At 43.0% G+C, this 17,029-nt stretch overlaps 1 protein-coding gene and 1 long non-coding RNA gene across 2 annotated transcripts in view; one reads left to right on the top strand and one right to left on the bottom strand.

Annotated features, from left to right (window-relative positions):
- Positions 1-17,029, bottom strand: part of CTNND2 (catenin delta 2) — a 943,287-nt gene that overhangs the window by 314,722 nt on the left and 611,536 nt on the right. The gene's annotated exons all lie outside the window — the stretch shown is intronic.
- Positions 7,457-15,756, top strand: LOC309659096. Its single transcript, XR_014262585.1, has 2 exons — positions 7,457-10,121; positions 10,159-15,756. It is a non-coding gene; the product is annotated as an uncharacterized lncRNA (long non-coding RNA).

Genomic DNA, 17,029 nt, shown 5'->3' with positions numbered 1-17,029 from the left:
TTTAATTCCCAAGTCATCCATTCCTTACACATGATCTAGAAAATACAATTAAAGAATGGACTTAGTTATTTCTTTGAAACTGAAAACTACTTTATTTATTTATATAGTTATTTTAACTGATGCAACTCTCCAGAACACAAAATAACAATGAACACAAGAAATAAATCACACCTCAAATTACAAAACGACACATAGTGAGTTGCAAAGGGGCCCCTGAAAAGATATGCCCAAGTCTTAACCTTCAGTACCTATGAATGTGACTTTATTTGAAATAGGGTCCTTGGAGACGTATTTAAGGGTCTCAACACAAAACCATCTTGGATTTAGAGTGGGCCCTCAGTCCAATGACTGGTGTCCTCATAAGGGAAAAGAGAGAGGAATTTGAGACAGACACACAGGGAAGAAGGTGACGTGAAGACAGAGGCAGAGACGGGAGGGATGCAGCCCCAAGCCAAGCAGCCCCTGGAGCCTCCAGGATCTGGAAGAGGAGAGGAAGGACCCTCCCCTAGAGCCTTTGGCAGGAATGTGGCCCTGCTGACACCGTGGTTTCAAATTTATGGATTCCAGAGTTGTGAGAGATTATAGTTCTCTCAGCTCTGGGGTAATTTGTTATGACAGCCCTATGAAACAAATACACTACATTTTTGAAGAGAAAAAGAAAACCACGGAATGAAAATATTCTTTAATGTACAGAACTACTTGAAAGTGCCCCTTGCCCTTTTTTCCTCCCCTGGAGCAGTGGGAGAAAAGATTTAAACAATAATCCTAAGAGCATCATCTAAGCATACAACTCAACAGGTATGCTGGTTCTCTAACATTCTTTAAGAAAACGTAAGCATTTAAAACTATCGTTTTTATTATGAGCAACAGAAATTACTGGGGTTTTTTTCTTTTTCTGCTTTTATAGTTTCCCTCTTTAAGGAAGAATAAATAATTGACTTAAAAAATAAAACGTGTTGAACTCATGTGTTAATTAAAAAAAGAAAAGAACCGTAGAACAGCTTGAGTCCCAGAAACCGCAAGGGCCAGTTTCCAGGTACTGCTGTGGCCGGCCGTGATGTAGCTGCTCTGGGCCTTTCTGCTTCAAAGCTGTTGCACTTGGGAGATGGCAGCTCCCCTGTGCTCCCTCCGCCCTGGACACCCAACCTCAGCCTCAGCCGTGCTCCCCTCCCCCTCAGTGGACCTCCACATCTGCACCTGTGCCGAAAGACTGTCCTCACTTCCCTGCATCCCACGCGGTTCACCGCTTTGCTTGCTAATTTCCCCTCCACTCCAGCGCCTCTGTTCTGCCCCAGCATCTTCTCAAAACGGCCCCGCATCGTCCACCGGCCCCTTCAACCATCATGTGCTCCTTAATTTCTCATCAGCTCAGTTCTCTCGGTGCCACTCCACCTGGACATCTCCGTCAGTGGTCTCAAGGGACCAGCAGACCCAGTGCTTCTATGCACTCGTCATTCTACTCAACCTCTTCGCAACACGGATGAGCTTTCCTTCCATCAGTGTCTGCACTTGAACCATCCTTGTCTCACTCCCCCCTCTGACTACTCGCTGGGCTTCCTTCACAGGTCCTGTTTCTTTTTCTGTCATTCATTTATTCCACAAATATTCATGGAGCACCTATTATGTGCCAGGCAGGAAACAAATAGAGAAAGAGTCCTTCCTCCATGGAGCTCACATCCTTTGGGGGAGGTGAGCAGTAGGGGAGACATGAAAGTACCTCCAATATTCCTACGTGCTAAAGAGAACGAATAGGAAATGAAATGGGGAAAGGGCTGCCATGAAAGCCAGTGTCCAGGGGAGCCTTTGATGAGGAGGTGACATCCGTGGAGATCTTACGTGGCTGCTGTCAGGAGAGGAGACGGGGGCAGGGGCACAGATTGAAGTAGGGAGGCCAGTTAGGAAGCTCAAGGTGTAAGCAGATGAGTCTACATACATCTTGGTCATGAAAGCCTCGAGCCTGGATGAGCTCACGGGGAAATGAATGAAGATGGACAGAGAAGACGCCCAAGGGCTGTGCCTGGGCGGTGGGGGGGCCTTACACTGGTCATCCTACCTTCTCAATACACTGTCTTCTGGGACCTGACACTCTCCTGGTCACCTTCTTTCACAGGCCCTTTCTCTGTCTCCTTTGCTGGCCCTCTCTCATCGCTTGACCTCTAAATGGCAGCATCCCCAGGGCTCATTCCGGTTCTCTTCCTTTCTTTATCTTCACCCCCTGCCATGGTGCTCCCATCTCATCTCATGATTTTAATCAGACTAGGGGTAGATTAAACTGATGATGAAATTTGTTGGATAATTACACTGTGGGTAAAAATGGCATTGGATTATCTTGGGCATCTGAGAAAGTATGGTTGCTTGATTCCGTACACAAATGACCCTTGGGTTTACACTGCCAATCCAGAACTATCTGTCTTCCAGAATTGGCTACTGGAGCCTCTGCGATTCTGCCCGCAGACGTTTATGTGACATTTCACACTTAACGTAACCCAACGGTGACTGTGAAGTTGCCTCCAGAACTGTTCCCCTCACCATCTCCGGCATCTCAGTGAATGACAGCCCCAATCTCACAGCCGCCTGGGCCTAAAGCCTACTTTGAGATGCCAGCCAAGTCTGTCTCCTCTACCTTCAAAATATACCTGTAACCTGAGCACTCCTTACCCCCAGACCTGCACCACACTGGCCTAAGCCACCGCCATCCCTACCCCAGATTTCTGCAGTGGCCTCCTCAACAGCAAGCTTCCCTGCTTCGAATCTTCCCCCTAGAGTCTACTTTCAAGGTAGTCAGAGCGATCCACTCCAGAGCTAAGTAAGGTCCTGCCCTTCTGGTGCTCAATCCCTTTGGTGCCTCATCTCACACGGAGGAAGAGACCCAGCCACACTCAGTTTAAAAGTCTGGTGTCTTCTATTATGTAACTTATATCTGCTTTCCCCTCCCCCTCATCTCTATAAGCAGCACTTACTGTAAATTTCAGATACTTACAATCCAGAAGTACCTTACTGCATATGGAGAGGGACACACAGAGGCCAGCCAGTATTAATACCAATGTACTAAAAGCAGACCAGTATCATGGGTGGAATAATAGATGTCTTAGTCTACTCGGGCTGCCTTAACAAAGGACCACAGACTCAGTGACTTAAACAGCAGACATAATTTGTCACAGTTCTGGAGGCTGGGAAGTCTAAGGTCAGGGTGCCAGCCTGACTGGGTTCTGGTGAGGGCTCTCTTCCTGGCTTGCAGACGGCAGCCTTCTCACTGCATCCTCACAGCGGGGGGAGAGAGAGAGCTCTGGTGTCTCTTCCTCTTTTACAAAGACACCTGTTCCATCAGACCAGGGCTCTACCTTATGACCTCATTTAACCTAATTGCCTCTTCAAAGGCTCTATCTCCAAATACAGTCACATGCAGGAGGGTTTAGGTTTCAACATATACATTCGGGAAGACACGATTCAGTCCACAGCAATAGGTTAAAGTGTCTACTTGCATGTTCCTCTCTTACACACTCTGTTACAATCACCAAATGCTTTCAGTTGTGTCCCTTGGGTCTCTTCCTTCCCCCCAGTTTTTCTCTGAAGGTTTCATTCTGCCCTGAATACTCTGTTAACCAGCCCAGTCTCCTCCTCCTGCAGACCCCCGGCCCCCTTCAATTGTGTGTCTTCAACTCCCAGGACACAGCAATGAGCAAACAGGAATGGATGTGGATGGCACTGGCTGGAGAAAGGTTCACTCCTGACCCAGGCTGGGAGCAGGTGAAACAGCTCTGCGTCACCCAGAGAGTGGTGGCCAACAAGTAACAAGAATATCAGGATTTATCCTCTTTGAAATAGTACCTACCGATTACCACATGTGAAATCCTCAAGATAAATCAGAATTAACGAACGTGTAGCCAGTTGACTGCAAAAAACATTGTATCAAACATTTTATCTCTTTAGCCTTTTAACAGCAGCTCTTTGCTCCTTGGGGCAAATGTTTTCTTCACCTTTCAGAAATAATTACACAAGCCCAGTGAATTCCCAAGGAGATAAGTTCAGTGAGGGAAAGGAAAGGTCATGTATGTTTACATTACTGACTAGAAGAGGTCTGGGTAAGCCACGTGTTAGGAGAAGTTCAGAAAATCCACCAGCTTTTATAAAATGTTCCCTTTAACTGACTGACGTTGTTACCCCATGAAAGGTGTCAGTGCTACTGAAATCATTCAATCATAGGAAACACATCCATGAAGCAACAGGAAACGAATGGCCAATAGCAAACACTTGAAGGATTGTACAAATAAAGTCAAACCTTGGAGACTAAATCTGTTTTCCTATTGTGTGTATTAGTTTGCAAGAGCCGCCGTAACAAAATACCACAGACTTAAAAAATGAGCATTTGTTTTCCCACAGTTCTAGAGGCTGGAAGTCCAGCCAAGACCAAGGTGTCAGCAGATCTGGCTTCTTCTTCTTCTTCTTTTTAAATTGAGGTAACACTGGTTTATGTAAGTTTATGTTTACCTTATAATTTGACTTCTGGTCACACTACAGCATGCTCAGCACCAAAAACTACGCAATGCTTCATGAATTCGCAAGGGTACCCTTGCCCAAGGGCCACGCTAATCTCTGTATCCTTCCAATTTTAGTATCTATGCTGCTGAAGAGAACACAGGGTTGGTTTCTTCTGAGGCCCCTCTCCTTGGCTCATAGATAGACGTCTTCTCTCTGCGTCCTTACACGGCCTTTCTTTTGGGTCTGTGCATCCCTGGTGTTTCATGTTAAAATTTCCTCTTCTTATAAGAACACCGATCCTACTGGATTAGAGCCCACCCTAATGACCTCATTTAAACTTAATCACTTCTCAAAGACCCTATGTCCAAATGCAGTCACATTCTGAGATCCTGGGGGGGTACGTCCTCAAAGCATGAATTTGGGGGGACACAATTCAGCCCATAACATAGTGCCTAACAAATACTCCAACACTCAGTAGTTTGAAACAACAATCATTTATTCTGCTGACAAATCTAATTGGACAGGGCTCAGCAGGGACAGATCATCTCTGCTCCAGGCTGTGTAATGTGGGGAGACTCAGCTGGGGTTGGAGAATCCTCTCTTCAGATGGTTCATGACCATGGCTGACAAGCTGGTGGGGTTGGCTGTGAGCTGGGCACTCAGCATGGGGCGGGGGTTATGCGCTAGGGAGCTCCATCCCAGCAGCAGCAGCAGTCAACGTTCTTGGATGCTCAAGAGGTGGCAAGTCAAGCCTTCTGTCTGATGCTTCTAACCTTTCTACACCAACACCCAGCGGGGTGACGGGCATGAAGCAGATGTTAAACAAATACTGAATTGTTTTTGTTTTTTAATAGACTTTGCTTTTTAGAGAGTTTTAGGTTCATTAGCAAAACTGAGTGGACGGTACAGAGATTTCCTCTACGACCCCTGCCCCCACCCCTGCATAGCATCTCTGGTTATCAACGTCCCATCCAGAGTGGCAGCATTTGTTATAAACGTTGAGCCAATGCTGACACATCATAATCACCCAAAGTCCACAGTTTACACCCGGGTTCACTCTTGATGACGTACAACCTATGGGTTTCGACAAATGTATAGTGACATGTACCCACCATTAAAGTATCATACCAAGTAGTTTCAGAGCCCTAAAAATACTGATTTTTAAATCACCAAAGAAGGTATACTTAATAGGGAGACTCAAGAGGGTTGGGCATTGGTACACTACTCTCCCTTCTAGAAAGAACTACCTGATTTGGGGAATGTTATGAGCTAGAGAATCATGTGTCCTTTCAAAAAGCACTCTTTTAAAAGCACCTGTTAAAAAGTGGTGGACCTAGAGACTGTCATACAGAGTGAAGTAAGTCAGAAAGAGAAAAACAAATATGGTATATTAATGCATATATGTGGAATCTAGAAAAATGATATAGATGATCTTATTTGCAAAGCAGAAATAGAGACACAGACATAGAGAAAAAATGTATGGACACCGAGGGGGGAAGGAGGAGGGTGGGATGAATTGGGAGATTGGGATTGACATATATACACTACTGATACTATGTATAAAATAGATAACTAATGAGAACTGACTGTATAGCTCAGGGAAAACTCTACTCAATGCTCTGTGGTGACCTAAATGGGAAGGAAATCCAAAAAAGAGGGGAGACAGATATATATATATACTTTGCTGTACAGTACAAACTAACACAACACTGTAAAGCAACTATACTCCAATAAAAATTAATTAAAAAAATAAAATAGATAACTAATAAGGACCTACTGTATAGCACAGGGAACTCTACTCAATACTCTTTAATGACCTATATGGGAAAAAAATCTAAGAAAGAGTGGATGTATGTATATGTATAACTGATTCACTTTGCTGTACACCTGAAACTAACACAACACTGTAAATCAACTATACTCCAATAAAAATTATATAAAAAAATGAAAAAAAAAAGTGGTTCTAATAAGCTTCAAGCCCCCATTGTGGTCTTGGTTTATGGAGGACCAGTAGTGACGACCTGAAGCCAGCACTCCCAGGCGCCCACTTTTATGGTATGACTGTTGTGTCTTCCAAGGTGCTAGGAATCAACATTGACTTAGGGCACCCAAGTGGGTGTGACTTAATCTCTTTTTGAATCGGTTAATTGTGATAAAAAGTAGACTTTCATGAGTAGTGGACTTGCATTTAACACTTATAGAACAATGAACCATGAGTAAATGTAATACTGACAAATTATTACTTTTTAATTTTTAATTGCTATATAGATTTAACTACAACCTTAACTAACAACAATTAATATCCCTGCTACTGTGCCCTCCAAGTACTAATATATCTTTGCCACAGAACTTTTACTCACAACTCAGGAAACTCATGTTAAAACTTGTTGCAATCTAGCATTTTTTTCTCCTCAGATCTTTGTAAGATGAAAGAGTGAAAAATGAAGTCCCTGGAGCCAACCTAACAAGCTCACCTGATTTAATCTTCAATGGCTAGTCTTAAAATCCTCCAAAAATGTGGTTACCTTTACAATTTTCTTCTTTTTTCCACAGTCTCTTAATAATTTCCCACCCGCTAACCTCCTCATCCACTCCTTGGCTATAAATACCCACTATTTCTTGGATTCAGGATTGAGCTCAGGTCTATATTGGGGTCTCCTTGCCCCTGTTGCAATAATTCCTGAATAAAATCTGGTTTTGCCACTTTAACTGCTGTCCAGCTCTGGTTCCCTTTGACAGGCCCCAGTCTAAAAGTTTTCCTGAACAAGAACAGAGGAAGACCAAAGCTCACAGGTACATCTGATGTCTGACTCTTGGTAGATCTCACCTATGTTTATTAACCCTCCCACCTGCCATGTACATCTCCCCTCTGCCCACCCACCGAATTAGGGAGGAATGTCTTCTATTTGGTGAGCAGTTTTGCAGTTACAGACTTCACATGTCTGTATCCTCTGAATTTCACATTCCTTTGAAAAAGAAATGACTATTCTTTTTTTTTTTTTTTAAAGAAATTCACGTTCTTTTATTTATTTATTTATTTATTTATGACTGTGTTGAGTCTTCGTTTCTGTGCGAGGGCTTTCTCTAGTTGCGGCAAGTGGGGACCACTCTTCATCGCGGTGCGCGGGCCTCTTACCATCGCGGCCTCTCTTGTTGCGGAGCACAGGCTCCAGACGCGCAGGCTCAGTCGTTGTGTCTCACGGGCCCAGTTGCTCCGTGGCATGTGGGATCTTCCCAGACCAGGGCTCGAACCCGTGTCCCCTGCATTGGCAGGCAGATTCTCAACCACTGCGCCACCAGGGAAGCCCAAGAAATGACTATTCTTGCTAGTATTTCCTTTTGTTGTTCAAGCATGTGGCAGAAGAAAAGAATTAAATTGGGCCTAAAAACAACGACTGAAGTATAAAGTGGCCATTGGCATGTATGGATTAAATCAAAAGACACTATCTTAGAATTCGCTTGTAATGGTTAGAATTGGAAAGTCACATAATGAGTAATAAGGTTTTTAGTCTCTGATTCTGTTACCAAATAAAAGCTATATGGCTTGTAATGCTCCTCTAGTATGCTTTTTTTCCTTTGCAATGTATTCTTTTGCGTATCATTATTATTTAATTTTTGGATGACTTGTCCATCCTTGAATTTTAGGAAACATTGGAAATATTAGGACATTTAAGAACTTTAGGAAATACTGAAAGGTAGGTGCTTCAGAGCATTAGGGAAGAACACAGCTTACACCCTTTGTGCAATGTAAGCTCACAGCCACTTTGGCTTTCAAAAGACAGTTTTTGAAGTGGATACACTAGTCTGACAGCCAGAGTGCATTCATTGGAAGAAGGGACAGAAAAAAAAGACTTTTGGAATGCTAAACAAAAACTTGGCTTTGTAAATCAAACACAAGCCTGGTTTAGAGAAGTTACTGAGAGCCACAGAACCGGGAGGAACACAAGTTGGCATCATGCCAGGAAGAGACCAGAACTCTCTCTGGACCAGGACAAAGAGTTCTAGAAAAGACTAGAGGAGAAAACCGGGAGGATATGGCTGCTAGTGTGAGGTGCTAGACTGTACTTTCTGCCCCTTAGGTTTAGGGACCCAAAAAGAGGGGGATTTTCCCCTCTGCCTTCCAGGGAGTAGTAGGCAGGTGGCCATTCTCCAAGGACGGGGCATGACAGCATTAGAACTGGTGCCTTTGAGCAGGGGGGCCTGAGATAAAGCTCCCTCCTCTTGATCCATCCCTCCCCTCCCCTCCCCTCCCAACCTGGGTCCTCAGTAGTTCCTATGAGCCCTGGGGTCTCTCCTGCTGCCCACAGGAATGAAGAAGGTAGCTGGGAACTGAAAGCTGGGGTGTATTTCTGGGAGTGGGAGGGGAGGCAGACCTGTACATATATGTTAAGCACAACGTGGTTTTAAAAATCTTTACGAATACACACCATGATGTAAGTGTTAAGAAGAGAGCATAGGTGGATGCCGATAAATAATGTGATGCCACATTATAAAGTCAGAGGTAATATTACAAATCAGAGGGGGCAAAGGTGCTGGAAAAATAAGGGCCTTTCCAAAAACTGATATTAATATGAAAAATAAAATAAAATTAGATCCCTACTTCATGTCATACACAACAATAAGTTCAAGATCCATTAGAGAACAAATCTGAAGAATTAAATCTTAAATATTTTAATAAGAAAATAAAGGAGAATGATACTATGAACTTAGCTGAAGGGAGGATTTCTTAGACATAGGAAGAACAAAATTTGAATACATTAAAATTTAAAAGCCAAAAATAAAAAAACCCATTAAGAGACATGTCATAAGTTGGGAGAATATATTAGAATCAAGATAACATCAAGAATGTATAAATATCTCCTATTTTTATTAATAATGGCTTTCCTTTACTGAACACCAAGCCCATTTAAGTACTGTACGTGTTGTAATTTATTAAGAACGTACAACTCTAACAAGGTAGATAATTGTATTAGTCTCATTTTAAAGATTAAGATAAACTACAGACAATCAAGATTAAATTTGTACAAGAGCGCACAATTAGAGGTGTGCGATCTACACCCAGGTAGTAGTCTCATCTAAAAAATACCTTCAGGTGCTGGTTCCAGCACCCTCACTCTTAATCCAATAGTAAAATGGGAAAGGGTGTGAACAGGCAATTCTCAGACAGCTACCAACTCTGAAGATGCTAAACTTCAGGGATAACTGAGGAAATGCAAATTGAAACAACAGACCCATCAAATGGGCAAAGATTTAAAAGGCTGACAATACCAAGAGTTGGCACATATGGGGTGAAACGGGAACTGTTGCTAACTGATAGTGAGAGTGTCAACTGGCACAACCATTTCAGACGACAAATGAAAGGGAGCTCTTAAATTTGAAGATGCACGTCCCTCTGGTCCAACAATTTCAATGCCCCACATTTGTCCAAGGACACACATACAAGGACAGTCTTTACTTGCTAGATGTTCACCAAGAAGAGTGTGGAAACCACCTAAATATCTATCAATCAGAGAACAGATAAATACATTGCAGTCTATGCATGCCATGTAATAAGACACAGCAGAAAAAAATGCATGAAGTATGTATACATACGTTTATGTGGATAGAGCTCAACAAGGTTGAGTCAAAAACGCAAGGTTTAGGTGGATCTATACATCCATATCTATATCTATGGTTTAGGTAGATCTATACATCCATATCTATATCTATGTAGTATGATGTTGTTATGGTTAATTTTATGTGTCAACATGATTCTCAGATATTCGGCTAAACATGATCCCAGATGTTTCTGTGCAGGTATTTTTTTAGATGAGACTAACTTTCAATTCAGCAGACTTTGAGCAAAGCAGATTGCTCTCCATAATCTGGGTGGGCCTCATCAAATCAGCTGAAGGTCTGAAAAGAAAAAGATTGACTTTCTGGGAAGGAGAGGGAATTCTACCAGCAGACTCTGCCTTTGGACTCAAATCACAACTCTTCCCTGGGTCTCCAGCCTGATGACCTACCCTGCAGATTTTGGATTTGCCCACACTTCACAATTACATGAGCCAATTCCTGAAATAAATCTCTCTTTATCTATACATCCTGTTGGCTCTGTTTCTTTGGAGAAGCCTGACGCATAGAGATGATGATATAAATGTCACAAACGCACAAAGCAGTTTATGGACACACATATGTGAATGACATTCCTAGGGCTGTACGGTGATGTCCTGCTTATTTCTCAGTGTAATAAAGAGTGGGCCATACACAACCTTCATGGCACTGCAGAGGATGGTTTAAAATTCCCATTAACATGCAAGAAGTGCTGGGGGACAGACAATTCCGAGAGTTGCATTTCAAGTGAGTTTCATTTTTCAGGAAAGTGAATATGCCTCGTTTTCCAGCATGAGACTAAGATGACTTGATTTTCCCCAATTATAATTTAAATCACTGGACCAGTTCTAAAAACTGTACTGAAGTGTTATATCAGAATAAAAACTTCACATCAATCAATTGATATAGTCAGTGCAAATTACCCATTTTCCTGGGCTGTCGTTTGTATTTTTATTTTTATTTTGTAACAGAAAATAATTTATCTGCCAATGTGTATTATACTTTACAATGTGTTTTTTCATTATGAATTAGAGAAAAATATGCTGTGCTGGTTTCTGGACCATGTTGTCAGACATCATTCAGGTATGACACAAATAATTCAATGCATTCTAAGTTATTATGTTACTGTAGGCAAGATTCATGGCTGCAGGTCATTTCTCTTTTTGCATGAAACATTATGCCAATATTTTAAGGTGATGTGGCATGGGAACCACCTGCTGTATATTTAAAGCCCTATGAGATCAGAATTCCAAAAGAAACACAAATACTAAGTGACACTGATATATTAAAAATCATCTACAGTCATGTTCTTGTTTTTGTATAGAAACAGCTCATAAAATGTTTTCTAGTGTGCCTTCAAGAAATTTCTTTAAAGATGACTCAGGAAAAAGAATTGCTATTTAATTTTAACACTATGTCAATTATGCAAATAAAATTCTAATTAAAATCCTTGTGATGTAAATCAGTCCTTCTTTGTGTGTTGTACGTGTGTATGTGTGTTAATTATTATACAGGCTGTCAGCCATCAGATACTTATTAAGTTTACATGAACCTATAGAATGGGCTTGGCTGTATACAGCTCTTTTGACATATCTAGTTCTGCCTGCCATAAGCATTGGGCAAATTAATGGTGATAGCCTAATATTTAAGGTACCATGGAGGTAGGCTAATTGATGCTCATTAGGGAAATGAAATATCCTGGAAGGCAGGAAGGGACTGAGGGGTAAGAACTAACTTTTTTAAAAGAGTCAGAAACAGTGGATAGGGCAATTTGGACATTATCATATTTCAGGTTGATTATACGTGATTGTACAATGAAAAATATATAAATCTACAGCAACGTCTATGTTGTAAGATATAAGGGTTCCTTGGGGGGTGTTCGGGACATTGTAACTTCAGACGCTGCTAAATGTGGAAACCCCAGCAAAGCAAGTATGTCCATTTCGGTCCCTACTCCTTGCCTGGCCCTGTGCTAGGTTCTGGGAACACCACTAAATAAGACACAGACAGGGCTTTAAAGCAGGATGCTTGCCTGGCAGGGACAGAAGCAGTAAGCCAGAAAGTGTAGTACAGAGTGTGTTGGGCTATAAGGGGCACCTCATCCAGGCTGAGAATCAAGGAGAGCTTCCTGGAAGAGATGGCATTTGAGCACAGTTCTAAATGTCACGGTTGTTGACAAAGAGGGGGCAGGAAGGCATTTCACATAGAGAAGCAGCGTTGCCTAAAGGCTCCTAAATGAGAGAGAGCGGGTTCACTGAGGGGATTGATATCGATCGTCTGTGGGTGTAGCTTAGCGCTGCAGTAGAGGGGTGTTAATAAAAGAGAAGGCTGCAACGAGAAACAGGAATAAGATCATGACTGAGCTTGTTGCCCACCAAACAGAGGATTTTACGTTGAAAATTCTCCTCTTCTATTTATAAATGAATTTGCAAGGCAGCAATGGCTCTTGGGTGGTAGAGAAGTAACACCTGGTTTCAGGCTCCCAAGTTGCCACCCTCATCGTGTAGGAAGAGAATAGATGGGAAAAGGGCCTGACACCTCCAAAGAGCAAACACTTATTTCAATGATCAGGTAGCGAAGTGGATGGCAAAGCACTTATTTTTACATCCACAACAGCAATCAGCTCAAGACATCATCTTGTCATGGGTCCCAGGAGACACGGAGGGCTAATTAGGATAACGAAAACCTCCCTGCTTCTCCACTACGTGTGTGCAATTAGTCAAACCATCTATGCCTAAAAAAGTGAATTCTGGGAAACCACACATGGCACATATTTGCTTATAAATCTGACAAGTCTATAATTAGGATTTCGCCACTTCTAAATTCCACTGAGGTTCGAAGAAAATGTTGAAACCTAATCAAAGCAGAGGCAGACAGGAAGGCACTAAATCTTCTCTACGTTTATGGAAACACCTGGGTTCGAATCCTCATTTCCTAATAGACCAGCCTGATAGACGTGTGCTCTGGAAAAGCTCATCTCAGTATGGGCCTCTTCTCCATGAGGGACCAGAGTTCTTGGTGATTTATCCTTCCCGTTCTCAGCGTCTGCAATTCCCAGGCTGCCTTTACTACTGGATTCCTAAGTGATGAGAAGCCAGGGATGTAAATGAACCTTTATGTTCAGCCTTCTTCCAAGAGACATAAATAATTCAAGTCAGATAGAAAGAATGTTTCTTTTGTGTAGAAAACAAATAATTTTCGCTTGTAAATACAGTTTTTTAATACTACAAAAATGTGGACACTCCAGGGAGTATCAGATAAATTAGTCCAACTGAAGAAGAACAAGCCAGAAAGTCTGCAAACTAAAATCCGCGGTGCGGTCAGCGTGGCGATGCTGGAAGGAGCAGGCTGTGTTAGGGCTCAGGATGCTGGACTCCACTCCCCTTTTGTTATTTCACTAGATGAAAAGCGCCCGAATCCAAATCATGTGACAGACATGAGAGCCATACCGGGCAGAGCAGAAGCTTCTTGGTGTCTCATGGGCCACCTCTAATTTCAGCCACTGCTGCCGGAGACGTTTCTCTGTGAGTTCAGATGACACAGGAGTATCTGCCATGGTCTTGTACTTTCTGCCTGGGGCCATTACCAAAACCCCCGGCAGCCCCCTTGGCTCCAAGTAAGCACAGCCCAGAAGCGCAGGGAAGTTAATGACCACAGGCAACCCACAACCAATGAAAGCTGGTGGATAAACAGCCCACCGCCCTGGACCACTAGGGGAAGCATTCATCTGCTTCCTAGAATTCAACCCCTCACTCAGCGCCAAAGGCAGTGACCTTGATGGTCAAGGCTTAGGTTATTTTCCCTCCTTCCCTGACTCACTCTCCCGCTTGCGTCCAAGTCTTTGTCTCAGGTGTGGCTCTTAGGGGTCCCAACTTTGGCCAGCGCTAGAGAAGAGAGATCACCAAACTGCTTTGAATCCCCAGGTTGCCTGGTGAAAGCAGGGTGGTCAGGGGGGAGAAGGAGGACAAGTCCGGCTGAGGTACCAGCAGGAGGGGAGCCTGCGGGTGGGGAGGGGAGCCGCGGGCCTGTGCGGTAATGAGATGCCGAGATGCTGGCCTGAAGGTGGTCAGGAGTCACCTGGCCTGAGCATCCATCCAGAATTCTAAGAATCCTGCTGTTTCCCAAGCAGCTGAGCCGTCAGCTGACCTCACTTCCGCTGGGACACAGTGCCCAGACCACTACTGGTTTCGCCACTTTTTTCCTGCAAACTTTGCTAAGAAATACATTTTGCTTGGCAGCCAGAGCTTATGTACATGTACACAAGTACATATGCATATTTATATTTATTATTCACTGGGTATATAAATGAACAAAAAGGTCAGAAACTTTATGCCTACTATACATGATGAAATATGACCTCTTCCATTCTGTCATAGTCTCTCTTTCTCTCTGACTCTGGTTTTAAAAAATTGATTTCAAAACCCTTACCTATCAGTTGCAACCTGCAGCTTAAGAATCATTCGTCTAGACCAGTCTTCCTAGGAGCTTGAAGATACCATCCGTGCTCTTTGTGCCTTGCTTTTATTACTTGGTAAAAGTAAGAAATAATGAAGAGGAGATGATCCGATGATAGAAGTCCTTTCTGTCTTTCAAAGAATTTTACGTGTCGATGTCAGATTCATAATAAAGTATCAGATTATATAGTCCATATTCCATTAATTTTAGTAGTTAACAGAAGACACAGTTTAAATGGAAAAACTATGAGTTGTGTTATATTTTTTCCAGAAAACACATTTGCTAAGATGTTGTATATCCTTTCAGCAGTATCATACTTTTAGATTCAGAATTAGGATATAAAGTCATAAAATAGTTGCAAAGATATAGCTTTAATTTAATTTCTTTATCTCTGATATATTCTAGGCTTTTAAAAAAAATCATCAGTTCTGCTTCTTACACCATTCTTCTTGCTCTGTTGCCCTAAAAGTGACCATGTGCCTTTAGAGCTAACGGTCCCCTCCGTCTAGCTAGAGACAACCTGCCAGTCTCAGCCCAGATGCTCCCCTTGCCCGGAAGCCTCCCTGGCCTGACCTCCTCCTTGGCCGTGTCCCCACGTCACTGTCTGCACATCTCTAGTCTCATCAGATCCTGGGGTTGTCATCTGTTTACGTGGCCCTGAGTGCCTGAAGAACGGAACCTGTGTTATTTTTAGCATCCCGAGCACCTCACACAGTACCTGACACAATGCAGGGGACCATCAGACATCCACGACAGGAATAAAATATATCCTGTCTTTCACATTTTCACTCAGATGCTCCTAGGTGCCCATATCCTGACCTCGGGCTCTGATGCCATTTCTCAAAGGGAGAGCAACTACTTAGTAGCACAATGAAAACATTCTACACATTCTAATGCATATGGCATCTGGCATCTTCTTTATCAAACTGGATTCGGTCAAAAGAACACCAGTTGAGCCCTGGGAAAGTTATTCATAGCCCACTCACAAGAGAGCAACCCCTCGCTCTCCAAAGAGTGCATGATGAGGACAGACTCATTCTCCTGCAGATCAGGTTCTGAGGTGCGCTTCTGTATTAATCAGAATCCTTTGGTTGCAAGTGACAACAGCACAAGAGGAAAAAAACAACACGCGAGCAAAAAACAACAGTGGCTCCCCAGGCCAGGGGACTTTATCATCGGGCTTCAGTAACCTCCAAGAGAGCAGGCTCCAAAGGAGCCTCAGGGCCCCTCTCCCCCAGGTCCCCATCGCTGCTTCTCTCCAAAGGCTGCCCCTCAGCTCTTCTAAGGACTCCCCTGCTTCCGGCTCCTCACTTTTCACCACCAGAGGTAAATGCACATCAGCCTTTCTGGTCCTAAGTCCAGAATTTCCAGGGAACGGCTGCCATGGCTCTGCCTGGGTGAGGTACTGAATCGTGGCGCATCACTGTCAGCAGGGGGGAGGCCCTGATTGGTCGCCACTGGGACAAGTCGCCATCCTCCCGCAGCCTCAGAAAACGGCTGCTCCCCTGGCAACCACGTGGATGGAGCACAGAGATACACCTTTTCCAGAAGAGAGGGAGCTATTATTCTGGACACAGAAACTGATGAGTGTCTACTGCACACTCCTGGAGTGTATCTCCATTTTCATGGAGATTACATGGTTTTACATGTTATCCATGTTATCCATGGTTTTACAATATTCATTTGTAGCACTTGCCCCTACTCGCAAGCAAAGATCCACTCTCTTACTGCCTAAGTCTCTTTAAATAACTAACTTAAATTTGCATCTCATCCCTTAAACCAGATTTTAAGCTATATGAGAACAAAAGTAGCTTTTTAATTTTGTTTAGAACTGCCTGTGAGGTATCTAACAGGATGCTCTGGCCCAAGAAGAGCTCCATTAACCACACGTGACTATGTCTTTCTTCTCAGCACTTTGGATTTGCTGCTCACGTAGTCAAGGATAGTGCATTCCACACCCACCTTCAGTTTCCACAATAAAGATGATGACTTGTCTTGGACCATTTCTACTTCCACCATGTCTTTATTCCTTCAAATAATCACTTTTATTTTGAGTTACATTTTATCCATACATACATGACCTCATATGAATAAACACCCCTAATTTCATGATGTCAGATGAACAAATGATCCTGAATGCAACCAGAATTGACCGTCAGAGAGGGCTTTTTAAAAACTATAAAAGGATCATATAAAAGGATACGTTCCATTGAGAACATCTGTTTTACCCAACATTGGTCTTTCTACGTAATCTCTGACGTCATCCCTCATGCTCAGACCCCTCTTCCACATGAAAAGAGATAAATGAAAATCTGAGTCTTTTTAAAAGACTCTTATGGGTTTAACAAAAAGTAACCTCAGTTGTTACTTTAACTTATTAAAGTAAAGCAGGATACGCTGGGCCCCAAATATGGGATGTGTGATGGCAGCTGGTTTTATGTGGTTTAATGGTGCTGTCGATTGGAGCAGAGTCCCAGGGAATTAACATTTCGCCTACCTTAGG

This window comes from Balaenoptera physalus (genome assembly GCF_965194825.1).
Source record: "Balaenoptera physalus genome assembly, chromosome: 3".
Taxonomy (NCBI): domain Eukaryota; kingdom Metazoa; phylum Chordata; class Mammalia; order Artiodactyla; family Balaenopteridae; genus Balaenoptera; species Balaenoptera physalus.
The sequence above is the reverse complement of the archived record's forward strand: the minus strand, read 5'-3'. Positions and strand labels throughout refer to the sequence as shown.